This window comes from Pristiophorus japonicus, unplaced genomic scaffold (assembly GCF_044704955.1).
Source record: "Pristiophorus japonicus isolate sPriJap1 unplaced genomic scaffold, sPriJap1.hap1 HAP1_SCAFFOLD_450, whole genome shotgun sequence".
Lineage (NCBI taxonomy): Eukaryota > Metazoa > Chordata > Chondrichthyes > Pristiophoridae > Pristiophorus > Pristiophorus japonicus.
The window spans coordinates 153,392-159,807 of NW_027254353.1; the positions used below are offsets into that span (position 1 = coordinate 153,392).

The 6,416-nt window shown below is 41.5% G+C and overlaps 1 non-coding gene across 1 annotated transcript; it reads left to right on the forward strand.

Annotated features, from left to right (window-relative positions):
- The first annotated feature begins 6,110 nt into the window (after positions 1-6,110).
- Positions 6,111-6,194, forward strand: trnai-gau (transfer RNA isoleucine (anticodon GAU)). Its single transcript has one exon. It is a non-coding gene; the product is annotated as a tRNA-Ile (tRNA).
- The last annotated feature ends 222 nt before the right edge of the window (positions 6,195-6,416 follow it).

Sequence of the window (6,416 nt, forward strand, 5' to 3'; positions counted from 1 at the left end):
CAGCTATGGCCCACCGTGGTCGTTTTATCAATCACATTAAACCTCATCGCCAACTTCCTCTTACACTCACAAGGATGCTGCCCTTTGCACGTCTGAAATTAATAATATATTCGTCAAAGGGATTAAATTTTAGGAACATGGAGAGGGGGGCTAATTCGATCGGTCTCTGAGGGACAGCAGAAGCACTATGCGCCGAATATTCTTTCTCACTGCCGTCAGAAACTGTCGGCGGCTCGTTGGTCTCAGTGTCTGATTGGCGCTGAGGGATGATTACATTTGTAAATGCAAGATGTCGCGGGTCCAAATGCCGGACATGCCCCGGCATTTTTTACTCAAGGTTCCGCTTCTCACAGCCGGTCGATATTTGAGAAATCAGACATATTTCACATTAAAACGTGCGATTTTGCTCCGATGTTCCCAGATCCCAGAGCAAAGTGAAACTCACCTAACTGAGTAAAGTTAAAGTATCTCAGAGATACTCGGCTCTGTGTCTCGTTGGATAACCTAAACCCGTGTTTGGTTCTGGCCAATGCTTAATCAGTATATCATCCTGTCTGCACGCATAAGCTCACCTCAATTGGGATAAGCATATATTCAGCCGCAATCTCAACTCTGCCCTGAATATGAGTGCGTCCTGTTTCTCTAGAGCTGAAAAGATGTGAGAAGCTGGCTTTTGAATTAGTCCCTTGCCTGCCGAATTCAAACCGGACAGGAAATTAATCCGGGGTGGCGAAGCTGCCTGGTCTGATTAAAAGGCGTTATTAGAGACCCTCGGAGACCTATCTAATTAGTACCCTATATGGTAGGCATGTTGTACTCTTCTGGCCTCAACATTAGATTCAACTTATCGCATCATAAGCACCGCTCCCATTTTCTGTTAATGGTCTGCTGTTCCCACTAGCACCTCCTCTGGACAATCTTTTGTTACCTTATTGCCCAATTACCACCCACTTTGCCGTTCCCCATTGTCCCATGTATTATTTAATCACTCCTGCGTTCCATTGTACCACAGACGTTTCCTTTTGAACTTTCTCGCTGCTTATTTTTTCCAGGCTCTATTTTTTTCGAAAAAATCTGTAATCTTTAACTTTATTCTAAAATATCGGAATTATTATCCGACAGAACGTGGAACCGGGTACTTCATTCACAAAATCTGCACGACCTGCTGAGTTTTACGTAATTATCTGCTTTATTCATTCTGTTTCCATATCCTTTTTAAGGGGATGGGCTGTCTGTCCGGGATCATTCTCTGTCTGTTTAAAATGGTGTGCTATCACTACAGGATGATTCTCTGCGTGTTTAAAATGGATGTGCTGTCTGTCCTGTATTTCAAGTTTCAAATTTCCAAAAATTGCAGGAATTTTAGTTTGTTTGTGTGTTTGTGTAAACCAGAGTGTGTGCAAACGTGCTGTGCGATCTTACCGTGAATTTCATGTCATGAGAGTAAAATGCATTAAATGCAACTTTAAGACATACTGATTTGACTGAACATTCCTTCGTGCACTCTCTGACGGTAGAAGAATCTGCCGTGGGACTTTGCTATTCCACATCTGAACGAAGGGAAAATAAACAAGTTTGAAATATAACGATTTTAGCAAGGGCTTGCGTGTGGGCTGTGTGACATGATGACATTTTCCAAACTTATTTGGAAATTCAAATCAAATCAATTCAAGACAAGACAAGACTGACTGACTGACATTGTTAACACATATATATAAATTAATATGTATATTTATATGCAATCCCAACTTTTTAACTTTCACAATAAATGTGCTTTTTCAGTTCTGCCTGCACTGGGCTCTATTACATTTGACCTCTTTCACAGCACAAGGAGCTGCTGTCAGAGCCAGTAGAAAGACACGCGCCACTTTAAAAGATCGCCTTTGTTGTGCATATCTTCCCTTTTGGCTTGTCTTCCTCAAAGGGCTTACTGTGTTTGAGTATTTGCTGACTGCATCCCCTCATTTCCAATGGGATTCATCCAGTCACGCAGCCTTCGTTCAATCAGAAAATATATAGATTAGGAATCAATTATTTATTCATTTAAAACAAATCAAATGTTTTTTTTTAAATGAAACTTAAATTTTATGTATTTTATTAAAATGTTTTATGTACATATATATATATTTTTAAATTGGCTTTTTGTCTGGGTTGATTTTATGTGCGTCCCTCCTTCCTGCCTGTCTATAACCTGTGGCTCCAATAACCGTCCCAGCCCCGCGTGGTCCTGAGCCCCACGCTCACTCATTCACTGAACAATTTCCTTCAGGGATGATAGAAATCTCACTTTATTCTTTTAAAAGTTAACTGCGGTCTGTCAAGGGTCTATCTGCAAGTGGCTAAAAGGGATGTGCTTGTAGTCCTGGATCATTCGGTGTCTGTTTAAACGAAATCTTTGTCAGTTCCAGTTCATAATCTGCCCCTTGAAGACGGATTTTCTCATAAACCGAGATCATCCTGTATATTTTTAAAAGGAGTGTGATTTCAACTGCGATGACCGAATTGTTAAACTGTTGTCTTCCAAGCTACATTGTGTTTGCCTGAGCCGCTGCTGACCCAGGTCGCAGCGCATCTGTTAAATTACTCAGACATGCTCATCTTTTCCTAAATCCAATCATTGTTATAGCCGTTGCCCCGAATTACTCCCAATATAAACAAAAACAAATAACCCTTTGGCGGCAGCAGCGCGTGGCCTAATGGATCAGATGTCTGTCTTCGATTGTAAGCGTGATGTTATCAGACGATTGCAGATTCGTGTCCTGCCGCTGTCAATTATCTCGCTGCGTGAAATGTTAACGTCTTTGTTGTTAGTCTGCTGCAAAACGAGCCGTCTCGCTCAGTCACTCACCTGAAGTAAAGGGAGGCTGTTTGCTTTAAGAAACCAATGGCAAATTTTCATCATTGTCGATCTGGTTGCACGGGCACAACAAGCGATGAAGTAGACCTTCTTGCAGATTATGTCTGTTTGGATGCAAAAATTAGAGGACTGTATGGCTGACGTTGTAGTAAATAGGACATAAAGTGGCAGAGAGGTTCAGGTGATGGACTGCTAATCAATTGGGCTCCCAACCTCGTCGTTATTGTGTTAAACATTTGACCGGTCTGTTTGTTTTGTCAATCACATTTAACCTTATGGCCAAATTCACCTTTTACTGACAAGGATGCTGCACTTTGGTCATGTCATGTCTCACATTAATAATATGTTCATCAAAGAGAAAACATTAGCAGGACAATGGATATGGTGACTAATTAGATAGGTCAGTGAGAGACACCACAGACACGATGGGCCGAATAGTAAACTACCGTCAGAATCTGAGAGCTTCGCTTCTCAACGTTCGCGGCTCGTTGGTCGACTTGTTAAGCGATTGTCGCAATTTAAATGCGAGAAATCATTGGTTCAAATCCCGCACGAGCCTCGACATCTTTTATTCAAAGATCCACTTCTCGCAGCAGGTCGACATGTGAGAAAACAACAATATTTCAAATTAAGCGTGTCATTTCACGCCGTCGTTCCGCCAGCGTCCAAATCCTAGAGTTTCACAGGAGCAAAGTGAAATTACCCAACTGAGTGAAGTTAAAATATCTCAGATGTACTCGGGTCTGTGTCTCATTGAACAACCTAAACCCGTGTTTGGTTCCAGACAATACTTGATCAGTATATTTTCCTTTGTGCCGCATCAGCTCACCTCAATTGGGATAAGCAGACATTCAGCGTCAATATCCACCTCTTCCCTGAATATGAGTGCGTCCTGTTTCTCTAGAGCTGAAAAGATGTGCGAAGCTTGCTTTTGAATTAGACACTTGGCTGCCGAATTGAAACCGGAGAGGAAATCAATCCCGGGTGGCCAAGCTGCCTGGTCTGATTAAAAGGCGTTGACATCCTATATTTCGATTAGGCATTTGACAGTCGTTCGGCCTCAAAATTACGTTCAACAAATCGGATCATATGCACCGCTCCCATTGTCTGGTAATGGTTCTGCTATTCCCACTAACACCTCCTCTGGACCATCCTTTGTTACGTTATTGCCCGATTACCACCCACTTTGCTTTTTCCCATTGTGCCTTTTATTATTTAATCACTCATGCGCTCCACTGTATCACAGAACTTCTCTTTTGTCCTTTCTCTTTGCCTATTTTTTCCAGCTGCTCGATTTGTTGAACAAATCTGTCATCTTTAACATTTTCCTAAAATATTGGAATGATTATCAGACAGAACGTGAAACCGGGTTCTTCATCCACAGAATCTGCACGACCTGCTGAGTTTTACATAATTATCTGTCCTTTATGCATTCTGTTTCCTTATCCCTTTTAAGCGACTGTGCTGTCTGTCCAAGATCATTCTCTGTCTGTGTAAAATGGTTTGTTCTCAGTCCCGGATCATTCTATGCCTGTTTAAAAGGGATGTGCTGTCTGTCCCAGATTTCAAATTTCAAATTTCAAAAACTGCCTTTGCACGGTGCAGGTATTTTAGTTTGTTTGTGTGTTTGTGTAAGCCAGGGTGTGTGCAAACGCGCTGTGCGATCTTACTGTGCATTGCATGTCATGTGAGAAAAATGCATTACGTGCAACTTGAAGCCATACTGATTTGATTGAACACTCCTTCGTGGACTCTCTGATGGTACAATAATCTGCTGTTGGAATTTGCTATTCCACATCTGAAAGAAGGGAAATTAAACAAGTTAGAAATATAGCGATTTTAGCCAGGGCTTGCGTGTGGGCTGTGTGACAAGATGCCATCCTCCACCCTTATTTTCCAATGCCAATCAAATAAAATCAAGACATAACAAGACATGACTGACTGACTGACTTTGTGTATACATGTATATATATGTGTATTTTTATACACAATCCCAACTTTTTAACTTTCAAAATAAATGTGCTTTTTCTGTTCTGCCTGCACTGAGCTTCATTACATTGGATCTCTTTCACAAAACAAGCAGCTGCTGTCAGATGTAGCAGAAAGACACTAGCGAGTTCAAAAGATCGCCTTGAAAGCCCACATCTTCCCTCGTGTCTTGCCTTCCACCAAGGGCTTACGGTGTTTGGATATTTGCTGACAGCACCCCATCATTTCACATGGAATTCTTCCAGTCACGCAGCCTTCGTTCAATCAAAACATATCGAGATAATGAATCAATTATTTATTTATTCAAAATAAATCAAATTCAATTTTTTTCAATAAAATATATATTTTATCTTTTCTTAAAATGTTAAATGTATATATTTTTGTAAATTGGCTTTCTGACTGGCTTGGTTTTACGTCCCTCACCCTTTCCTGCCTGTCTATCACCTGTGGTTTCAATCACCGTCCCAGCCCCGCGAGTTCCTGACCCCCACGCACACTCACTGCACAATTGCATTCAGGGATAATAGAAATGTCAATTTATTCTTTTAAAAGGGAACTGCTGTCAGTCAAGGGTCATTCTGCATCTGTGAAAAAGGGTTGTGTTTGCAGTCGCGGATCATTCTGTGTCTGTTTAAACGGGATGGTTGTCAGGTCCGGCTCATAATCTCTCCATTTAAAACGAATTTTCTCATAATCCCAGATCATCCTGTATAGTTTGAGAAGGCGTATGATTTCAAATGCAATGACCGAATTGTTAAACTGTTGTGTTCCAAGTTACATTGGGAATGCCTGCGCCGATGCGCACTCAGATCGCAGTGCATTTGTTACTTTACTCGAAATATCCTCATCTTTTCCAAAATCCACTCCTTCATATCGCAGTAGCCACGAATTTGCTCCCAATATAAACAACAACAAACTGTGCGCTGATGCAGAGGTCGCGTGGCCTAACGGAAAAAGTGTTTGACTTTGATTACCAGCGTGACGTTATCAGAAACTTACAAGTTCGAGTCCTACTGTGGTCAATTAGTTCGCCACATGAAAATTTATATTCTTTGTTGTGATGCTGCCGAAAAACCAACCATCTCCAACAGTCACTCACCTGAAGTGAAGGAAAGCTGTTTGCTTTAAGAATCTAATGGCACATTTTCATCTTTGTCGATCTATTTGCATGGGCAGAACAAGCTGTGAAGTGGACTTTCTTGCACATTATTTCTCTTTGGATACAAAAAGCAGCAGGTTGAATGGGTGACTTGTCGCTAAATAAGACACGAGGTGGCCGAGTGGTTAAGGCGATGGACTGATAATCTATTGTGCTCTGCACACATGGGTTCAAATCCCATCCTCGTCGTTATTGTGTTACACTTTTGATCCCCCTGGTCGTTTGTCAATCACATTTAACCTCATCGCCATTTTTCCCTTTTGCTAACAAGAATGCTGAACTTTGCGACTGTCATGCCTCAAATTAATAATATATTCGTCAAAGGGATAACATTTGTAGGACTATGGAGAGGAGGACTAATCATCTAGGTCTGGAGGGACAGCACACGCACGATGCGCCGAGTATCTTTTC